The following is a 24,027-nucleotide window of genomic DNA, read 5'->3' on the forward strand; positions in this document are numbered from 1 at the left end:
AAGAAAAATTACAGAATCAGTTGAAGAGATTCTCCAGATCGGCGTCAACATCAACAGGAAAACCAGTGTCAGAGGTTAAAACGGTTTCAGTTGGAAGCCCGGTCCCTATCGGAAGCACGGTCTCGGTTGTGAAGTCTTCCACCGATAGCTCCAACCGAGCTGATTGATCATTTGTTTGCTCGTTGACAGCCGGAGTAACAGTTTGTTCATTTTCTTCATCTTCATCATCCGAATCCTGCAAAAATTGTTCTTGGACAGAAGCAGCATATTCCGCTAGTGAGGCCGGAATAAAGTACTGCGGAGCATTGTAGACCTCGGTTTCAGGCCCACAGCCGAGCTGTTCCACAGCACTCCTCCAGCCACACTTAAAGAATAAGTCCTTCGCCCTCTCGCACTGTGGAATATAAAGACCCTCCGCCTCTTTGAAACCTTTGGCGTTGGCATCACCAACCTTCGTCTTCAAATCGGCTATTTCGACGTCTTTTTTGCCTTCAAGTTTGACCAACTCGCGCAAGTATTTATCTTTCACCGTCACTGCAATTTTTTGTTTTTCTGCTTCAGCCGAGCTAACAAGTCCGGTCAAGCGACCGTTCTCAGACTGTAGCTCAGCTATCTGCTTCTTGGCTTGCTCAAGCTCGGCTGTCTTTGCCTCGGCATCTGCGATGACCTGCCTGGTAGTCTTGCTCAGCTCCATCACTTTCTTATGTGCAATATTGTTCTTCTGAATGGCCTGCAAAAGAGTAGTGACTAACTTTAGCCGGACTGACAGTTGGGAAAAGTTAGACAAAGAAAAGGGAGAGCCACTTACCAGGATCATTGATTTTGTTGATGACCGGATGGCCTTCAGCTCGGTGTTCAGTTGTTTGTTGTGGTGCTCCATGTCTTTGGGAAGGCAAACACTCTTGGCTAAATTGAAAGCCATCAAGTGATCCTTCTCAGCAACAACCGAGTCAGTTTCCTGAATATCTCGATTTTGAAAGCTAAGACTTGGAGCCCACTTGGAGGAGTCAGCTCGGTCAGAATACTTCGGTTGAGGGCTTGGTTGAGGGCTGCGTGGAAGAATGGTCTCATCCTCGTCAACAAGTCGTTGCTCGGTTTGGCCAGTCCGGGCACGCTTATTCGCCCGAGATGAGGATGGCTGCTGGGATGGAAGGGCTACCACGGCCTCAGTCGCTTGGCTTGGTGGCGGTACCTCGGGTCTGTTGGTCTCGGTCAAGAGCGCCCTTACTCTGTTCCTTTTAGCCATTTCTTCTTCAGCGGTTAGGGGGATTAATCTGATTTCTGGCAAGGTTGGGTCCAGTTCTGGGGCCTCCTCTAGAAGAAAGTCGGTCACCCTCGCTTTTCGGCGGCCGCTGTATCTATAGGTCGGCTCGAACTTTAGCAACTTGGCCCAACTACGTTCTGGATACCGTAGTGCGGTGCGCAAAGTCACTAGATTTGGGTAGCTGTATAAAGAATGGAGGTGGGCAGAATCTGTGAAAGAAGACAATTGTTAGTTCGGCTGGAAGATTGAAAAACCGAAATATAATAAAACACGCAAGAAAACCGAAGTAAATATACCGGGTTCTCCTTTTTTCCAGTTTATACGTCGGCCAGGAATCTGGGCTTGATGATCCTCAAAGTTCCCAGACACCCAGAAAAAATCGTCATCATTCAAGTCTTTATCCGGCGTGTTTTTTATTATTTTCTCACGTCGGCGACGTATTCTGAGATAGTACACCCAGCCGTCTTCCTTCGAACCAATGGAATATTGGTGGAAGATTTCGGCCAGACCGAGGTTGAGACCGGCTTGGCGGTTTAGTTCGGCTATTCCCATTATGATACGGTATGAATTGGTGGATAGTTGGGTTGGGCATAGTCTGGTTTGCCTAAGAAATTCACAAATTAAGGGTTGGACTGGAAATTGTAGTTCGGTTTCAATTATGGACAAAAGGGGGAAGGGGACAAAGCCTTCATTTCCCCAGGGTATGACATCTTTTTCGGCTAAAATCAAGTGGACGTCATCGGGTATATTGTAATCTTTTCGGAATTCGGCTAGACCGCCCGGAGTATTTACTAAATATCTATACTTTCCCATTTATTTTATAAGTATAAATAAATTAGTTCGGTACAAAAATTGTGCTCAGTAGCTCGGTTGAGCGCGCAGAGGAGTGCCTGGGTGACCTAAGTCTGCAAAGTGAAGAACAAAGGTGTTAAGCACAGATCATTGGGTTGTGCTACAAATTAAAAGCAAGGTAAAAAAGTTCTACTTCGGCTTTGAGGGATGTTACAGGCTCTATCTCGGTATTCTACAAGGTGATGGGTAGCTCAGTTTGAGCAGGCTTTTTTATTAGCTCGGCCTGGGCAAGCGTCTCGATATATCGGTTATGGAAACGCTTTGTTAGACCGGTTGATCATCTAGGGGCAGCTTTCTGAGTTCGGTTAAAAAACTAAAAAAGCTGGTTTAGCCCCGAAAGCCTAAGATCGGTTAGAATTCAGGTATCTCAGTATGCTAAGTGCAAATTTAGTTCGGTTGGTTACATCGGCTAAGGTTTTTCAAGAAGTGGTTTGACTTATTCAAAGCTACTGGTGTAAACATGAAGTGTTAGTCCGGTTGTAAGCTGACTACACTTTTACCTAGCTTAAACAATGTCCTAGTTCGGTTGCATCGTGATTATGGATCAAAAACCAGTTTTCTACAGGATATTTCATATACTCGTGTCCTATGGTGAAGTTTTTTCCATAAAAGTACAGAGCAAAACAAAATGAAAAAATACGTTTTGCAAAAACACACAAAACAGGACACAGAAAGCAACATACGAAAACAAAGTAAAGGTGCAGTACTAACCAGATAAGAAGCAAGAACTGAAGATGGAAGCAAAATGCAGCAAAACACGAGCTCAGAAAATGAAAAAGCAACGGAGGCTCAGAGAGAGAGAAGTTGTAAAGTGTGTCGAAATGATGAGATTTGTTTTAGGTAAAGGGAAAAAGGCGGGACTGTTCAAATCTCACGAAGTACGAAGAACGGCGTGACAGCCGTCCTCAGTCAATCAGGACATGCCACGTGCCATCATAATGGGAAGCGATTCAGTTGCTGTGATTGAAGAGACGATTTGACCGGACAAGCAGAGCCCGGTGTGAAATTAGCTCGGCTGGAATGTTTAAGAGTTTTTAGCTCGGCTGGAAAGGCTAAAGGGTTTTTAGCTCGGCTGGAAAGGCTTAAAAACTTCAGCTCAGCTGATAGACAGATAATCCCTATCATGCTGCGTAGATGGAATTAAGGGGCAATTGAGAGGGTAATTTTTGTAAAAATTGGGCCGAGCTGGGTAATGGGCCGTTATGAGCCACAGTACAAAAGGGTCGAGTAAAAGGGCCACGTTAGTCACTCCGGTCGTATGAATATTATGAAATTAGTCCGGTCCTAAGACTGCGAAGCTGGTCCGGTCCGACGTAAGAACGAAGTTAGATCGGTCTAACGGTATCTTTGAATTAGACCGGTCTTGGAGTTATACCGGTCACGACTCGTTAGTTCGGTCTAACCACACCATGTGTTGTGCATGAGAAGCCGACGTAAGAGAAGTAAAAGGAAGAGCTAGTTCGGCTTATTCTACGGCTGTGCATAGTCGTGTTTACTTCGGTCGTATTGGAGTTCGGCCATGATAGAACCATCTCACTTGGTTTAAGCAGTGAGGGGGGTGTTGAAGGATAAGCATTATCTTTCAGGAGTATGAATCCTAGGAGGACTCTGCATAGAGGAGTAGAAGTCCTACTAGGATTGTGCCACACAAAAACCTATAAAAGCTCACAAACATCACCTTTGGAGAGGTAACACACAACTTTGCTTTCTGAATACACGGAGCTTTTGTCTATTTGTCAAGCTTACTGACTTAGGCATCGGAGAGGTTTCCGGCACACACCCGTCGGCTAGCTCACGTTTGTGTCTTCAGGTGATAAAGCGATGTCGTACGGAGGAGCGCAGACTTGATCAACAGGATTATACGAGAAGGTTGATTTCTTTCCCGTACACCTACTATTTGGCATAATAGACTAGGCCATCATTCCTCTGTAAAATTTCATCATCTCAAACATCATTTGCATCTTAAATCTGTACCTCTTGCTACTCAAGATTGTGTAGATTGTTGTGTTGCTAAAAGTCATAGACTTCCTTTTCATTTGTCAAATTCAAGTGTTAATAAGCCTCTTTCACTTATTCATAGTAATGTTTGGGGCCCTTTCCATTCTTCTTTTACTTACAAATATTATATGATTTTTGTGGATGAATTTAGTAAGTTTACTTGGTTGTATCCTCTAGTTTACAAAAGTGAGGTCTATGACAAATTCTTGGAATTCAAATCTTATGTTGAAAAACAATTTGATACTATTTTAAAGATACTTCACACTGATAGAGGAATTGAGTTTTGTAATAATAAAATGAAGGAGTTTATTGTTGCTAATGGCATTATTCACCAACATTCTTGCCCATACCCTCTACCACAAAATGGCATTGCTGAAAGAAAACACAAGCATATCACAGAGACAGCAGTTGCATTGATTCATCATTCCTCCATGCCTCTTGAATTCTGGTTTGAAGCAGTGCTACTGCTACTTACTTGATTAATAGACTTCCTTCTACTCAACTGCAGCATCAATCTCCTTTTGAAGTTTTATTTCATCACCCTCCAGACTACTCTTTTCTCAAGGTCTTTGGTTGTCTCTGTTATCTTGGGCTTCAGCCTTATTCCTCTACTAAACTCCATCCTAAGTCTCTACCTTGTGTCTTTCTTAGTTATCATCCATTTGCTAAGGGGTACAGGTTTCTTGATCCCATTTCTAGCAGGATTTATCTTTCTAGACATGTCATTTTCAATGAATCTACATTTCCTTTTAACCAAGTGTCCTCTACCTCTTCTTTTCTTTCTTTACCTCAAATTCAATCTTTCTTTTGGTCCACTATACCTACTTCATCTTCTTCTCCATCTGTTTCTTTTTTACATGGCCAGCCTAATTCTTCTCAGCATTCTCATTCTTAATATTCTTCTCCTACAACTATTCCTTCTCCTTCTATTTCTCCCATTATTGCTGCTTCTTTTCCTCAACAGTAGACTATTGTTCAGCCCAATTATGTTCCTTCTTCTTTCTCTATTCTTATTAACTCTATCTCAGTCCACTTACCGTTACTCCCACCTGCAACTACAAATATTCACCCCATGATCACTAGGTCTAAACTCTCTTCTCAATGTTTACTTCACACCAAGTCTTCTCCTGTTTTGTACTCAGATTCTGAACCTCCATCTTATAAGGAAGCTCTTCTTTCTCCTATTTGGCATAAGGCTATGCAAGAAGAATTTGATGCTTTGCAAAAGCAACAAACTTGGTCTTTAGTTTGTCCTCCCCCAGGAAAAAATGCTATAGGTTGTAAGTGGGTTTTCAAGGTTAAACGGAATTCTGATGGCACCATAGCTAGACACAAAGCTCGGTGTGGACTTTCAAGAGACTTTTAGTCCTGTAGCCAAGCTTCCAACAATTATAATTTTACTTTGCCTAGCTCTCCATCATCAGTGGCCCTTGAAGTAATTAGATATATCTAATGCCTTCTTTTATAGAGTTCTTGAAGAGGAAGTGTTTATGCTTCAACCACCAGGATTTGTTCATCCAGATCAACCTAATCATGTTTTTCATCTCAAGAAAGCCTTATATGGCTTGAAACACGCACCCAGGGTTTGGTATTCTACATTTTCAGCCTATCTTTTCTCTCAAGGTTTCCATAATAGCAAATGTGGCTCTTCTTTGTTCATCCAGAAATCCAGCACTACTTTCACTGCTCTTTTGGTCTATGTGGATGACATTTTAGTCATAGGGAATGATGTTTCTCACATTCAATCATTTATCTCTCATATGCACACTGCCTTTTCTATGAAAGAGCTTGGTGATTTGTCATATTTTTTGGATATTTCCATCACACCCACTTCCACTGGCTATGTTTTGGCTCAATAGAAGTATGCTCAGGATATTCTTCATAAGGTAGGTTTAGCTGATTGTAAACCTCGTCCATCTCCTATATTAGTTAAACCTTCCATTGCCTCTAATTTATCAGCATTGTGTCATAATCCTGCTCTCTATCGAAGCCTGGTTGGTGCTCTTCAATATCTCACCATAATATGCATTCTCCCACAGTTGGTCATTTTGTTAAAAGTTAAAGAATTGCTATGTTTTGTTAAGGGTACCATTGGGCATGGTTTGACCTATTCTTCAAGTTATTTTGATATTCATGCCTACTCAGATTCTAACTGTGCTGGAGATGTTTTAGACAGAAAATCTACCTCAGGTTATTGTATATTTTTGGGCTCTAACTTTGTGTCTTGGTCAGCCAAAAAGTAAGCCACAGTCTCTCGCTCTTCCACTAAAGTAGAGTACAGATCTTTTGCTCATACTGCTGTAGAATTAGCTTGGAATGACATGCTCCTTACTGACTTATCTACTTCCTCCTCCGTGACTCCTACTCTCTGGTGTGACAATGTCTCTGCTATTGTTTTGGCATCCAATCCAGTATTTCATTCCAGGTCTAAACACATTGAAGTGGACTGCCACTTTGTTCGAGATCAAGTTCTTGCTAAAAGGCTTGTTCTTAAGTATATTCCAACTATTGACCAGTTGGCTAACGTCTTTACTAAACCTCTCTCTGTCTCCAGATTTTTGTATCTCAAAGACAAGCTTATGGGGTTCACTCACCGTATTAGCTTGAAGGAGAATGTTGAGGATATTCCATCAAAGCCATCAAAGCCCAAGCATAGCTCACAGCTTAGCTCATGTTCTAGTTCAGTGATGAAGCCGAGATGCAGCTTAGTCTATGTGACTGCATCAGTTTAAACATATATCAGTTAGATAGTTTGAACAAATATCAGTTAGATAGTTTGTTAAAAAGTTACAAGTAATTAGCACATGTAGTTTAGATACATATCTGTTGTATAGGTATAGGTATAGCTATAGCTATATATATAAGGATAGCTCGTACATTCAGGTCATGTTTGATTCACAAGACTAATAGTGAAGTATTAATGATCCTATTAAATTAGTGTAGTATTCACTATCTAATTGGATTAATATCCATTGGATTAATAATCTCACCCTACCCCATTACTAATAATCCTACAAATTTGTTAGATTAATTATCCATTAGATTAATAATCCTAAACCAAAATATTAAAACAAATATAAGATAATTGGACCCACGGATTAATAATCTCAATCACATGCTCTAATCCATCCAATCAAGCATGCCCTCAATATCTGAAATAAGAGATTCATCTTTTCATCAAATTGACATGGATGCGAGGTGATGATGAGCAGTGGTAGTGCTTTGCGTTGAGAAGAAAAGAAGAGCAGGCTGGCATTTGAAGGACAAAATTGGCATTTACAAGTCTTGTTTTGGATGTTGTTAACAATTTCTATGTAATCAATTAACAGTTGATTAACAGTAGGATTAAGGTGTTATGTAAATTTCCAAAGTGAAGGTAGTCTCATTTCACAAAATAAGAGGGTGTCAGTGCTATTTCAAAGATATAGAAGGCTATAAGTGTAATATACCTTATATTTAAATATAAATCCTGACTAGGAAACATTTGGAGAGAATACTATAGATCTCAAATTTTTTAACAAATAAATGATTAAATATGTCATTTATTTTGTAGAAAATTTGGTATTCTTACCCCTACCTAACATTTTGAGTTCCTAACACGTGCCTTGTTTTTGTTGCCCATGTGGGTGAGACATTATTGGTCTTCACTGGTTTGTGTGTTTTTTTTTTTAACAGATCACTGGTTTGTTTGTGTTTCGCATTTTCTTCTATATAAGCTCTGCAAAGTAGCTCTTTTCAATGTGTTAAAAGATTAATCATGCCAACAAGAGACATGAGTTCTACTAAGGCACAGCAACAAACACACAACCCATGTCCTCCTTATGCGGTGTGCATACCATACCCAGCACAAGGCCACATCAACCCACTGCTGAAACTAGCAAAGCTCCTCCACCACAAGGGCTTCCACATCACCTTCATCAACACCGAAATCAACCACCGCCGCCTCCACAAATCCCAGGAACCCCACTCCCTCTCCGGCACCTCCTCCTTCCGCTTTGAAACCATTCCCGACGGCCTCCCTCCCCCAGAGGCCAACGCCACGCAGGACATCCCGGCACTCAGTCACTCCATTTTGCACAACTTTATAGATCCCTTCAGAATCTTACTCGCCAAGCTCAACCACGACGCTGCTGCTTCATCGGACGCACCTCCGGTGACATGCATAGTTTCAGATGGGGCAATGAGCTTTACTCAGAAAGTGGCTGAAGAAGTGGGCATACCTGCTGTTTTGTTCTTCCCCACCAGTGCTACTGCCTTAATGGGCCTTGTGGCTTATCCCCAACTCATAAAGAAGGGTCTTGCACCACTCAAAGGTGCGTACTGAAATTATCGATATAAATTATCGATACATTAATTATTTTATAAAATTTTAATATAGAATGGTGTGTCTTGATATTGACCTTTTATTTTAAAATTAAATGTCTATGAAAATAAGAGCAATACTGTAACACTATTCAAATTAAAAATTAAACTCACTTTTTAAATTGTGTAACGTTATAGTATATTAAAATATTTAAAGCAAAAAGTTCTCTTATATCATATTTAATAATTCATTAATTATTTTATTTATACATCATTTGATCTAGAAAATTGATCAACAAATTCGACTTATATATGTTTTTTATACTAAAAAATACAAAAAGTTTAACATGTTAAAATACAAGCTGGTTGGACTTAAAAAAATGAATCCAATTTTTGCGTTTCAGGCTTATCTCTTATTGGGTATTTTAATGTAATTTAATCAAATAGCTACCGATATCCGATTAATATGATTTTTTACAAGAATAAAGTACTAGACGAGTCCTACACATTAAACGAATCAGATCATTAATGTAGAGTTGGTGGTGAGCTCACAAAAGCCCAACAATACACTCCAGTCTGATTTAGACTGCAAAGAAGCCTTCCCCTATCTATTGATACATCTATTCCTAGATTTATTGTTAAAATAGTGTTTGTTTATAAAACTATCATTAACACATTTTTTGTGATATTTTTTTGTATAATGTTTGTGTACTAGTAGAGGATTTTTGGGGGGAAAATTACCACACAATGGTATTTCCAAAAAAATATATTACAATTTCATGGTAAAAATTATAATTTTAATAATTAATATTTATAAAATTTACCATTTATTTATAATTGTTTTTTTAATTTACACTGAATTGAAAGTTTGTCATTTTTTTTTTTGTAACTCCGTTTTTTAGAATAAATTATACCAACTCTCTTAAAATTTCAAAAATATATTAATTTTTAATATTGTAATTACATTAACTTTCCATATATTTTATGTTTCCTTATTCTTAACAGTTTCATTTTTTCTTTTCTTTTTTTGTTTTTGTTTTGATTTGGTTAATCAACAGCTAAGAATTTCAATGTAAAACTATAACATCATCAAATTTTATTTTAAAATGTCAATATCTATCTTTAATTGAACTAACTTCCGAGTTCTCCCAGCCCACCTTAATCTCCAGGTACACCTACACGACCACCACCAGAAAATAAAAAATCAATGTAAAAAAAAAAAAAATTTATTAAAAATGTAATAACATTTTTTAAAAAAATTTGATTTAAATATGTGATTATCAAAATCCATTAAATCATATTTTTGTACATAACAATTATCAAAAAGACTAAAAATTAAACAATTTAAACTAATGAAATGGATTTGAGGTGGACCCATTATGGGACCCTCCAATCCAATTGGTGGGCTACAGATTTTATTCATTATTTTATGTGGCATAATTACAGTGGTTAAATTTATTTTACACTTGTGGTTTGGAGGCTAAACCATTTTAGAAAGTTCTGATGTAATTTTGGATTAAAGTATTACTATTAATTTTTTCATCTAAACTAATGGAAGGTGCATCATACATACTAATTTTTAAAGTAGATTTGTTGTTCCAAAAAAAAAAAAAAAATGAAATTAATACAACAAAAATATGATTTCACCCACATTTTTTCCAAACTTAAAATTAGATTATTATGTTAATTAAAATAAAACAAAACAAAATATAATTAATGATTGATCTAAAATACAAAACATAATTAAGAATTGATTTAAAATATGATTAAATTAAATTTAAAAATAATTAAAAATTAAAAATTGATCTAAAATATCTTTAAATTAAAATTAGATTAACATGTTAGGAATTACAATAAATAACTAAAAATTTAGGATTAATTATGAAAATACAATTAAATTAAAATTAATTTTAAAATATAGGAATTAAAATAAATAATTAAGCATTTAAGATCAATTGTGACATAAAATTTAATTCAATTAAAGTTAGAATAAAAAGTTAAGAATTACAAGAAATAATTAAAATTTGTAATTAATTGTGATTTAATTGAATTAATATTGGATGTTGTAAATTATGTATTTGAAAGATGAGGGAGAAATAAAATAACAAATATATATGTAAGATTTGAGTTTATTACAATCATTTCATATCTATAGTTAATGGCTTTAACAGTTGCATTTTTGTTCAAGATCACATGGAGGTTTCGGACTATATTTAAACCAAATGGGGGTAAAGTGATTTGACTTCAAACCACAAAGAAGAAAAATGAATTTAATTCTAAATATTTTCATTCCTTTATTAAAAAAAAAAATGTAGGGTACAATTCATTTTACTTCTTTATAGTTTGAAGTAAAAGCATTTTACCCCTTACGATTTACTATAGTCGAAATTTTTTTATGTGGTTTTAAACCAAAGTGAAACTATTAACACTGTTAACTATAGATGCAAAATGACTATAATATCCTCAAATCATATTCTCTCTCTCTCTCTCTCTCTCTCTCTCATATACACATAATTTATAATATATATCTAACACTAATTCAATTAAATCACAATCATTGCAGTTTTTTATTTATTTGTTATAATTCTTAACTTTTTATTCTAATTTTAATTTAATTATATTTTAGATTACAATTAATTCTAAATATTTAATTATTTTATATTTTAGATCAATCCTTAATTATTTTTTAATTTAATTTATTTTAATTAACATATTAATCTAATTTTAGGTTTGAAGAAAATAAGGATAAAATTGTCTTTTTATTGTAATAATTTCACTTTATTTTTTCATAAAACTAATCCCACTTTCATAAATGATGTGTGTGATACATCTGCCATTAATTTGTATGGAAAATCTAATGCTGATACTTTAGCACAAAATCACATGTGAACTTTTTGGTTATATTTGAACCACATGGCCCTGTTTGTTTGGAGAGTTAGAGAGGGGATTGGGATTGGCATAGAGGGGAGATTGGGATTGACAGTGGGGTGGGACCCACTAACATTGTGTTTGTTTTGAGAGATGAGAAGGAGATTGATAATGAGTTCCGGATTATGAATCCCCTTAGGGAGGGGATTCGAATGGGTCTCCAAAACTTTGTATTAGAAAAATAGTACGTCGTATTAGAAATTTTTATTTTTTATTTTATTTTTACATGTTGGGCTTTTTTTTTGAACATTAATGTTTAATTTTTTGTATTTTTTTGTTAATTAAAAATCATTATTTTATTTGTTTTATTTTTTTCCTGAAATTTTTTATTTATTTTTAATTTTTTACATGTTGGGAATTTTTTTTAAAACATTAATGTTTAATGTTTTTGTATTTTTTTATTTGTTTTATTATTTTATATAAAAATAATTTAACAATCTCTACACTAACAACTATTATAAAAAAAATACAATTTTACTTAATCCCCTCACTATCAATCCCTTCACTAACAATCCTCTAATTATTAAACCCCTTATTATAAATTTCCTCTATTCTACCTCTGAAAACAAACGGGGCCTATGGGAATAAAGTTCTCTAGCTCCAAACTATGAGGAGGTAAAATAAATTTAATTGAAAGATTTATAATATGCCTTTTAAAAAAAGGAACATTTTATATGCATAAATCTAAAAAATAAACTTAACCATTGATCATACTCAAAATTAGGTTGTAACTAACATCAATTTGAAACATCACGACTACTTGTCATATCCGACACCATATTGGATATAACTTCTAATAGTTTTGGGGCCCCAACAGAACAAAGCCTATAACAAAATACCACAATACTTCGTAATTAACATTATTTTAATTCGTACTTGTATATATAGTATACACCAAGTATATTGTAGCTTGATTATCAATTTATGTACTAATATTTTCCTAACTGTAATATTTTTCTTCACAAATGCAGATGCAAGTTATTTAACAAATGGTTACCTAGACACTGTGATAGATTGGATACCAGGCATGAATGGCATACGATTGAAGGATCTGCCAAGTTTCTTTCGAGCCACTGAACTGAATGTCATGATTCATTTAATTTTGGAAGCAATTGACAAAACACACGAAGGTTCGGCCATCATTTTAAATACCTTCGACGCTTTAGAACATGACGTTTTAGAAGCACTGTCAACAATGTACCCACCCATATACCTCATTGGCCCTTTTCAGTTTCGCCTCGACCAATTCCCACAAAATTGTTGTGAAGTAATCTTGTTTTCACCGGCCTAAGAGTCAAATGGAGGCTGCAAATCAAGACTTTCAAAAATAGTAGCTGCAAATCAACATTGTCAAAAATAGCAGCTGCAAATCAAGTTTGTCGTTTGAAATTTGTTGCCTCAGCTGTAGTTGAATTTAATGCGTTCACATTGTTAGTTTTATCTATATATAGCTATTGTATTATGCGAGTTCAAGTGTGGGAGAAAAGAAGAAGAAGAGTGCTCTCTGTTTAGTTTTTCAGAATTATATTTGAGTGAATTGAATTTCAGTTTGGTTCAGTTTTAAGCCTCTCATTATGAATCACCAACTGTGGTTTGCACCCCACTCCTACTAACAGTTGTATCAGAGCCGAAGGTAGTTTGAATTTGCAGAAATTCTGCAAAACTTTCAAGAACACAGTGTGTTTTCGAAAATTGCCCAGAAATCAAAGTGGTCGAAATCCATTTTTGATCACATTAGATTGAAGCTCTCGACGAGACGAGCACAACTGTGAAAACCGCGTCAAAAACAAAGATCGGACGGCCCCGCACGCGCCCTACGCGCTTCCTGACGCCGTTCTCACACGCACCACGCGCCCACGCCCACCATGTGCCCACGCGCTACCACGCGCTTCCAGAGGAAGAAGACGCGTCATTTAATGCGCCACACGCGCTACACGCACGCGTACCAAAGCAGGCGTCATCCACTGACGTCATCGAGCCGCTGATCGTCGTTGACTGGGCCGAGCCGCCATTGACCCTAGCCGCCAAGCCGAGCCTTCAAGCCGTTGACTGGAGCCGCTGACCTGGCCGCCGTTGACCTCAACCGTTGACCAAGCCAAGCCGCGTTGACTGAGCCGTTGACATCAGCACACGGAGGATTAATCCAGTGTGCCGCGGCTAAGGTGTAGATCTGAACCGTTCAACTTGTTTTGGCTTGATCTAAGCCATTCGGAGTCTGTTTCTGGTGATCCAATAGTGCTTTCGAACTAGCTGGAGTATTCCGGACACATCTGTGGGGTCAGAATTTGCAAATTCCATTCCAAAAATTTGCAGAGTTTTAAAGACAACCAATGGCCAACACAAACAACTTCTTTCAGCCCCAGTTTTCAAAACTCAGCAAGGAGAACTATGAAAATTGGAGTATTCAAATGCAAGTTCTACTAGCCTCAAAAGATTTGTGGGAGTTAGTGGATCGAGGATATGACGAGCCAGCTACTCTCGAAGATGAAGAAAATTTAAATGATACTCAAAAGACGTCGTTAAAAGATTCAAGGAGGAAAGATAAAAAGGCCATGTATCTTCTCTATCAAGGCATTGATGAGTCAAGTTTTGAGAAGATTTCAGCAGCAACAACCTCTAAAGAGGCATGGAGTATTCTTCGCATTTCACACCGTGGAATTGAGAAGACAATCAGAGTTCGACTCCAGGTGTTACGTGGCGAATTCGAGATGCTGCACATGAATGAGAATGAGTCAATTTCTAAGTACTTCAACAGAATATTGACCATTGTTAATCAGATGAGAAGATATGGAGAGAAGATGGAATCTCTTCAAGTGATAGAGAAGATTCTCCGATCACTTAGTCCCAAGTTCGAGCACGTGGTTGTAGCAATAGAAGAGTCCAAGGATCTCAGTGCCATGACCACCGATGAGTTGATGGGCACAATTGAGATTCATGAACAAAGGATCAACAAGAAGACTCCCTCAAGTTCTCTAGAGCAAGCTCTTCAATCAAAGCTGTCCTTCAGAGATGACAGAAACGAGCAAGGGGGGACATCACAAAGAAGCCGAGGAAGAGGCCGTGGTTACAATAATCAAAATTTTGTTTTTCGAGGAAGAGACGGAAGAGGTCCAGCCAGAGAAGGAAGAAATCAACCACACTTTGCTCCAAGAGGAAGAGCAAGAGGTAGAGGAGGTGGTTACAACAACCGACTAGGATTTGACAAAAGCAATGTTCAGTGCTACCAGTGCCACAAGTTCGGGCATTACAGCAATGAATGCCGAAGTAGAACAACAACGGAAACTAGAGAGCAAGCAAATTTTGCCAAGGAGGAAACAAACAAAGTTGGACCTACAGTCTTGTTTGTTCACCATGGAGACACTGAAAACCAAAACAATGTTTGGTATCTAGATTCGGGAGCCAGTAATCTCATGTGTGGTAAAAGAGAGCTATTTGTTGAGCTTGACGAGACTGTACAAGCACAAGTCCCATTTGGTGATTCTTCAAAGACTCTAGTGAAAGGAAGAGGTAATATTCTGATCAAGCTCAAGAATGGAGATCATGATTACATCTCCAATGTTTATTATGTTCCTGCCATGAAGAACAACATTTTGAGTATGGGACAACTCCTAGAGAAAGGATACGCCATCAGCATGAACGATTGTCATCTTACCATCAAAGACAATCATGGTAATTTGATCGCTCGAGTGAGAATGTCCAAGAATCGGATGTTTGCATTGAACATCCAACATGATGTTGTGAAGTGTTTAAGTGCCATCATCAAAGACAAAGACTGGCTATGGCATTTGAGGTTTGGACATCTCAACTTTGGAAGCTTGAAGCTGTTGTCAAGCATGAATATGGTGAAAGGGCTCTCTCATATTGCTCATACTAATGAAATCTGTGAAAGCTGCATTCTTGGCAAGCATCACAGAACTAGCTTTGCCAAAGAAATGAAGTGGAGAGCAACAAAGCCGCTGGAGCTAGTGCACACTGATGTGTGTGGTCCATTGAAGCCGATGTCAAATGGACAAAATAGCTATTTTCTCACCTTCATTGATGATTATAGTCGGAAGACATGGGTGTATTTTCTTAAAAGAAAATCGGAGGTGTTCAGTATTTTCAAAGAATTCAAAGCTTTTGTAGAGAAGCAAAGCGGCTACTACATCAAGACATTGCGATCAGATCAAGGTGAAGAATATACATCATATGCTTTTGAGAATTATTGCAAAGATCATGGAATCAAGCATCAAACAACCCCATCCTATACGCCACAGCTGAATGGTGTTGCTGAAAGGAAGAATCGCGCAATTTTAGATATGGCAAGGAGCATGTTGAAAGGAAAGGGACTGCCCAAACAATTTTGGGTTGAAGCCGTATCATGTGCTGTGTATTTGTTGAACATATGTCCAACTAGGAGCCTTCATTCTATGACTCTAGAAGAAGCTTGGAGTTCACATAAGCCAAGTGTCAACCATCTCAGAATATTTGGGTGTGTTGCGTACACCAAGATTCCTGAAGCAAGAAGAACCAAGCTCGATGATAAGGGAGAAAAATGTATCCTTGTCGGATATGGAGATAGAACAATGGGATACAAGTTGTATAATCCCAGTACCAGAAAGGTGATCATGAGTAGAGATGTGATATTTGAAGAAGAAGAAGCTTGGAATTGGAATCAAGATGAAGTTGTTAAAGATGCAGAACTCATTCTTGAAGATGAAACATCAAAAGCTCCGGTTGAAATCACAAGAGAAGTTCAAGATGAGCCACAAACTCCTCCACATAGAATACCGGCACCTAGATTGCCAGTCTCTCACAGAAGTGCTGTATCATCATCATCATCATCATCATCATCAGCATCATCAGATGATAGCATTTTCAAACAACCAAGACTAATGAGAAATTTGCAGGAGATATATGAAGCTACAGAAGAAGCAGATCTGAATTTGTTCTGCCTATTCGCAGATAGTGATCCACTTACCTTCTCAGAAGCCATCCAAGAAGATAAATGGAAGAAAGCAATGGATGAAGAAATTCATGCCATTGAGAAAAATGACACATGAAAGCTTACCAGTCTACTAGAGTGGCACAAACCCATTGGAGTGAAATGGATATACAAGCCAAAGAGGAATGCACAAGGCGAAGTGCAACGCTACAAGGCAAGGTTAGTAGCAAAAGGTTACAAGCAGAGAGCTGGAATTGACTATGGAGAGGTGTTTGCTCCAGTTGCCCGATTGGAGACTATCAGGCTAATGATTTCTTTGGCTGCCCAACACAAGTGGCAGATTTATCAACTTGATATGAAATCTGCATTTCTTAATGGTTTCCTTGAAGAAGAAATCTATATTGAACAACCTTCGGGGTATGTTCAGAATGGGCATGAAGACAAAGTGTACAAATCGAAGAAAACACTTTATGGATTGAAGCAAGCTCCGCGTGCATGGAATACTAGAATTGATCAGTATTTTCATGACAATGGTTTTGAAAAATGTCCATATGAGCACGCACTATATTTGAAGAAGGAAGCTGATGGAAGCATGTTGCTTGCTTGTCTTTATGTTGATGATCTAATCTTCACCGGAAACAATCCAGCCATGTTCAAAAACTTTAAAAGAAGCATGGTCCAAGAATTTGAAATGACAGATATTGGATTGATGGCTCATTTTCTCGGCATTGAAGTGACACAAAAAAAAGATGGATTTTTTATTTCCTAAAGTGGCTATGCCAAGGAAATTCTCAAGAGATACGGGATGGAGAATTGTAATCCAGTGAACATTCTTGTAGACAGTGGAGTGGAGCTCATAAAAGGTACGAAGGCAGGTGATGTGGACCCAACTTATTTCAAGGGCCTAGTTGGAAGTCTTCGCTATCTTACTTGCACCAGGCCAGGCATACCCTATGGAGTAGGACTGTGATACCCCTGTTATGTATTATGCTAATTGGTCCTTAACACGAATGTGATTATGTGTTTTGATATGATTTTGTGTGCCATTATGTGAAAATATGTGGTTTTGAATTTCTATCTGTTTGCCGTAGGAATATCTGTTTGATTATCTGATTTGGAAATTAAATTTAGGGCCTTATCGGCCGCAGAACCCGAAATTGGTCACGCCATTGTGATTGGCATAATTTTTAGAGCCTACGGTGAAGTTTAATTGAAAAATTGATTCGGACCAGATTAAATTGATTAAACTGATGAATTAGTGCCCAATTATTTATTATTATTAAATAAATGTTAGTGGGGCTTGTTGTATGAAGGTACTACACTCTCCTTTAACTCTTTTGAGCTAAAAAATCTGAGTTATACAATTGTGAGAGAGAGAGAGGGCCAGCCATAGTGAGAGAAAGGGAGAGAAATTGTGCACTTTTGGCTCAAAGCTTGGAAACCTTGAAGATTTCCCAAGAATTTGTTATAGATTGTGAGAATCAAGGTTCCTAGGTGAGTATCTCATGGATTTTGTTTGGAATTTGTAAATTGAAGTTTGATTAATGGCCAATAACATGAATTAGTATGATTATAAGGAAATTGAGTTGATTTGGTTGAATTTGAAGTCATAGAACACATGCATATAGAGAGTTGCTATGGATTTCCATGTTTGAGCTTAATTTGTGTAATCTATGTTGAAGTTTGATTGAAATCCATGTGTAGGACCATTTCTTCACCAAATAAGTTGTGAATAATGTGTCTTTCTTACATGCAAGAATAGATCATGAAAGGGTAAGCTTTGCATGTTTGAATTTGATGTGTTGGTGATGAATTTGGATTAATTTGAGAGATGCATGTAAGTAATACAAGAAATTGAGCTCCATGATGATGTGTTCTGGTGTTTATATCATGTTAGTACAAGTATATGTGAAATTGGAACCATAATATGCAAGAAATGTGGTTGAAATGTCGAATTTGAGCTCAAGAATACAATCTGGGAAAACCCAGAAATTTGATGTCCGCTCGAGCGGGGAAACCGCCGCTCGAGCGTGAATTTCGTGCTCCCAGTATTTTCTGCAGACCAAGATGTCCGCTCGAGCGGGGAGCTATGTTAGATGAACTTCTGCTCGAGCGTCCGAGTTCACGCTCAAGGGTAAAAATGATGCATCCAGTACTTTTGCAGGCCTCAAGGGTTCGCTCGAGCGGGGAAGTCCACGCTCGAGCGGGGACCCTGTTTTCTGAAATTTTGAAAATGCATTTTGTGTTCTGTTTTCCATTCCCTTTCACTTCTAAGCACTCTTAGGCATACATTGAGTATTGTAATTGAATTAAAGAGATAAGAATGAAGCCTAAAGAGGAATATGTGAATTAAAGAACAGATTGAATTATTTGTGACCCATACGTGTTATGTGATATGTAGGGTCAAGCTCCAGGGCAAATCCATAAGCCGATCACTGTGAGTAATATCTGAAATATGTTAATGTCCAATTGCTTACTTCTATGTAAGTTTTGTAAAGTTTGAGTTTGAATGGTGGACGAGGTTTGATATGAAAGTTTGAAAGGCCTCAAGTCCAGTTTGATATGAAAGTTTGAAAGGCCTAAAGGCCAGTTTGATATGGAAGTTTGAAAGGCCTAAAGGCCAATTTGATTGGAAAGTTTGAAAGGCTTAAGGGCCAGTTTGATATGGAAGTTTGAAAGGCCTAAAGGCCAGTTTGATATGGAAGTTTGAAAGGCCTAAAGGCCAATTTGATTGGAAAGTTTGAAAGGCCTAAGGACTAGTTTGAGTTTGAAAAGGCCAAAGGCCAGTTTGACATGAATGAATTGGGCCCAAGGCCGTCTGATGTATAATGTTCCAATGTATTTACTTTATTTGATGTTATTCACTGGGCTTTTGCTAACGCTCATTCATGTGTTTGTAGGTGAACCAAGAGAGGTCCAGACTCAGCCCCGGTGAAGTCTGTATGGAACAACCAGGTTTTTGGAGAGTCATCCCATGTGTCTCACGCATGAGACTTGCCTTCGCCTTTTGTCATTTTGTTTTACGCTGTTATATTGGCGAAGTCTTTGTATATGCCGTATATAGTTTTCACGGGTTGACTTACTTTTGGATGATCCTGTTTGTACAGAACTTATGCTACTGTATTTCTGTTATGAGTTATTAATGTATATATGTTTGGTTGTTTGGATGTGCCATGTAAGCACAGCTCTATGGACAAAATTTTGAACTGCTTCCGTTTGGCCCTCATTAACTCTGTTAAAATACATTTGTTTTGGTTTGAGGCCATAGGTAATCTCATGATTACTGGCCGGTTATGTCCTTAACCCACGGGGGCGGGTTCGGGTCATGACAGAGTGGTATCAGAGCACGAGTTAATAACTCACACACTTGTCCAAATGAGCAATAAGCGTCTAGAAAAGATCTAGGATGCATTCATGTGATAAGTCTGAATCTGAAAGGATCAAGTATATGCTTAAATGTTTTGATATGAACAACTATGTGTTATAAGGTATGATTTTCTTGTATTGCAATTTATTTGAATATGCATGCCCTTTAATATATGCATACTTGTAAATCTTTTGTATGAAGTATAATGTAAGTTTAATCAGATGGTGAGAACAAGAGGTGATGAGATAGAGGAATCCTCTACTGCCAGAATAGACAGAATGGAAAGACTGATATAGGAAATGGCAGAAGCTTTGAGACAACAACATGAGTGGTAACAATAGTGGCAGCAACCACACCCGCCACCTCCACCTCCGGCACCACCCGTGCCAGATAATCAGAATGATGACTAGATAATAGCTCTCACCAAAGAGTTCAAGAAGATGAAACCACCATAGTTCCATGGCGGATTAGATCCTTTGAAAGCTGAAGCTTGGGTCCTCGGCATCGAAAAACTGTTTGAAGTGTTCCCGTGTTCGGAGACACAGAAAGTGCTTCTAGCCACTTTTATGCTAGAAGACGAGGCAAGGAGATGGTGGATGTTAATGCGAGAAAATCATAAGGATGTTGATTGGGTGAAATTTTTGGAAATCTTCTATGACAAGTACTTCCCGCAGTGTGCTCGGGACAGGAAAGTAGCAGAGTTCATGGAACTTAAGCAAGACAGTATGACCGTAGCTGAGTATGAGGCCAAATTCACTGAATTGGCCAGGTTTGTGCCACATGTGATTGACACAGACTATAAGAATACGAGACACTTTGAAGGTGGGCTTTGAAGTGACATCCTAGAAAGAGTGAATGTCTTAAAGCTGGAGACTTACATTGGGGTGCTAGACAGGGCCATCATATCAGAGGCTAACATAGCTAGACAAGCTAAGCCAATAACTGAATGGAAAGGTAACAAAAGGCAAGGCTTCTTTTCGAAGAATAAATTTTTGAAAAAGCAAAATACGGGCTCCTCAAATACTTCGAGTTCTTCCCAAGACACATCTCCCATGTGCAATGTTTGTAGCAAAAGGCATCGTGGGGTTTGTTACCGTGTGTCAGGGGCCTGTTTTAAGTGTGGTAAACAAGGGCATATGGCCCGAGATTGTAATCAGAATGGTGGAAAGATGGCTGCTAGTTCCACTGCATCAATCCCAAAGCCAGGAAATACTATGAGACCCGCTATCACCGGGGATACCGTGAGACAGGGGAGAGTTTTTGCACTTGTTCCGGGCGATACACGGAATGGCAATGCAGTTGTCTCAGGTACTATTTCTATATGTAATTAGGATGCTTTTGTGTTAATTGACTCCGGATCCACACACTCTTTTGTGACATATGTATTTGCATCTAGACTGAATAGACCCTTAGAATTACTGCCATATCTGTTATGTGTGTCTGCTCTATCTGGGGAATCTGTATTGTGTGAATCTATATACTGGTTTTGTGATATGCATGTTGAAGATGCTATCCTATATGTAGATTTGTTGCCCTTGAACTTTAGGCATTTTGATATAATTTTGGGCATGGATTGGTTGACCAAGTATTGTGCCACCATTGATTGTGTGACAAAATGGGTTGTGTTTAAACCACCAGAATAGAAAGAGATTATGTTTTTGTGGGTAATGGGGTAGTGCCTCCACCTTATTTGATATCTGCAATGAAAGCATGTAAACTGATCAGGAAAGGGTGCTAGGGTTATTTGTGCTATGTGTTGTCTGAACAATCTGTGAATGTTGAACTGAATGATATCCCTATTGTTAGAGAATTTCCAGATGTGTTTCCAAATGAATTACCAGGGGAATTGGTAGATAGGGAGATAGAGTTTACTATTGAAACTGTGCCAAGCACCCAGCCCATTTCTAAAGCCCCCTACAGAATGGCTACTACCGAGATGAAAGAATTGAAAGGACAATTGCAAGACCTGCTTGACAAGGGGTTTATTCGACCTAGCACTTCGCCTTGGGGTGCACCAGTGTTGTTTGTGAAAAAGAAGGATGGAACTTTGCATTTGTGCATCGATTATCGGGAATTAAACAAGGTAACAATAAAGAACAAATATCCCCTACCCCGTATTGATGACTTATTTGACCAGTTGCAGGGATCACAGGTGTTTTCTAAAATTGATTTGAGATCCGGGTATCATTAGTTGAAAGTTAAGGTAGAAGATGTTGAGAAAATCGCATTCAGAACGAGGTATGAACATTTTGAGTTTCTTGTTATGTCATTTGGAGTGACTAATGCTCCGGCAACATTTATGGACTTAATGAACCGAATTTTAAAACCTACCTTGACGAATTTGTTGTGCTTTTTATCGATGACATTTTGATATATTCTAAAGATAGACTTGAACATGAACATCATTTGAGAACTGTCCTACAAATACTTCGGGAAAGAAAATTATTTACTAAACTAAAGAAATGTGAGTTTTGGTTGGATGAAGTTGCTTTCTTAGGGCATGTGATCAACAAGGAAGGAATTTCAGTGGACCCACAGAAAATATAGGCGATTGTGAGTTGGCCTACACCGATAAATGTGACAGAAGTCCGCAGCTTCATGGGCTTAGCTGGGTACTACCGGAGGTTTGTGAAGGACTTTTCGAAATTAGCTGTACCTCTTACCTAATTGACACGTAAAGGCCAACCGTTTGAATGGAACGATGAAAGAGAAGCTGCCTTTCATGAACTAAAAACAAAATTGACCACTGCACCAATTTTGAAACTACCTTCAGGTACGGAGAATTTTGTAATTTTCAGTGATGCGTCTTATAAAGGTTTGGGTTGTGTGTTAATGCAGAACGGAAAGGTTATTGCTTACGCCTCCCGACAGTTGAGGCCACACGAGAAGAATTATCCAACACATGACCTAGAATTGGCCGCAGTTGTTTTTGCTTTGAAAATCTGGCGACATTATCTGTATGGAGCAAAGTGTGAAATCTACACGGATCATAAAAGTCTGAAATACTTCTTCATGTAGAAGGAGTTGAATATGCGGCAGAGGAGATGGCTGGAATTGATAAAAGATTATGATTTAGAGATTCAGTATCACCCCGGGAAAGCTAACACAGTTGCTGATGCCTTGAACAGAAAGTCAACGGAGAGTATGACTTGTTTGCTTACTGAACAGAAAGAGATCTTGCAAGATTTTGAGAAGTTTGAGATTGAAGTGGTAATGTGTGAACGGGGCGGATTGATAGCCGCTATTACAGCCGAGCCGACAATCATTGATGAAATCAAGCAGAAACAGAAAGAGGATGAATTCCTCAAGAAAGTGATTGATGAATTTGAGACAAGTCTGAAGGCAGAGTTCAATATTGAAAATGGAGTGTTGAAATTTCGAAACAGGATGTGTGTCCCAGATATTCTGGAACTAAAGAAGAGGGTTTTAGATGAAGCCCACAGATCCGTATTTGCTATGCATTCGGGCAACAATAAAATGTATTGGGATTTGAAACAAACCTATTGGTGGCCTAAGATGAAGAAAGGGATTGCAGAATATGTGTCCAAATGTCTACAGTGTCAGCAAGTTAAAGCTGAACATCATAAACTAGGCGGTCTACTGCAGCCCCTCCCTATTCCTGAATGGAAGTGTGAGCATGTGACTATGGACTTCGTTGTTGGCCTACCTCGGACTTCTTGAGGTATGGATTCTATTTGGGTTGTAATTGATAGACTGACTAAATCTGCACATTTTCTGCCAGTTAGAACTATGTTTAATGCTTATAGATTGGCTACCATTTATGTTGATGAGATTGTCCGTTTACATGGAGTTCCGGTATCTATTGTGTCGGATAGAGATCCGAAGTTTGTATCTAGACTGTGGAAGTGTTTGCAGGAAGCCATGGGGACGGAACTAAGATTTAGTACTGCATTCCACCCACAGACCGATGGGCAATCAAAACGAACAATACAGACTTTGGAAGATATGCTTCGGATGTGTGCTTTGGACTTTCAGGAGAGTTGGGAGGATTATTTGCCACTTGCAGAGTTTGCATACAATAACAGCTTCCACTCCAGTATCGGTATGGCACCATACGAGGCTTTGTATGGTAGAAGGTGTAGATCACCTATTTGTTGGACAGAGGTCGGGGATAGAGCTTTGCTTGGGCCTGAAATTGTACAAGACACTTCTGAGAAAATCAAGATTATTCGACAAAGGCTCAAAACAGCTCAGGACCGACAGAAGAATTATGCAGATGTTCGGAGAAGACCTCTTGAGTATAAGGTTGTTGACCATGTGTTCATCCGTGTATCTTCGATGAAAGGCCAAGTCAGGTTTGGAAAGAAGGGCAAATTGTCGCCCCATTACATTGGGCCGTTTCAGCTTTTGGAAAGGCTTGGCCCAGTTGCT

General features: G+C 38.3%; 1 pseudogene; it reads left to right on the forward strand.

The window, feature by feature from the left end:
• Positions 1-7,886: 7,886 nt before the first annotated feature.
• On the forward strand, positions 7,887-8,438 carry LOC114268721 (7-deoxyloganetin glucosyltransferase pseudogene; annotated as a pseudogene).
• Positions 8,439-24,027: the final 15,589 nt, after the last annotated feature.

The sequence above is a fragment of the Camellia sinensis genome, chromosome 3, assembly GCF_055761805.1.
Source record: "Camellia sinensis isolate YWXY chromosome 3, ASM5576180v1, whole genome shotgun sequence".
Lineage (NCBI taxonomy): Eukaryota > Viridiplantae > Streptophyta > Magnoliopsida > Ericales > Theaceae > Camellia > Camellia sinensis.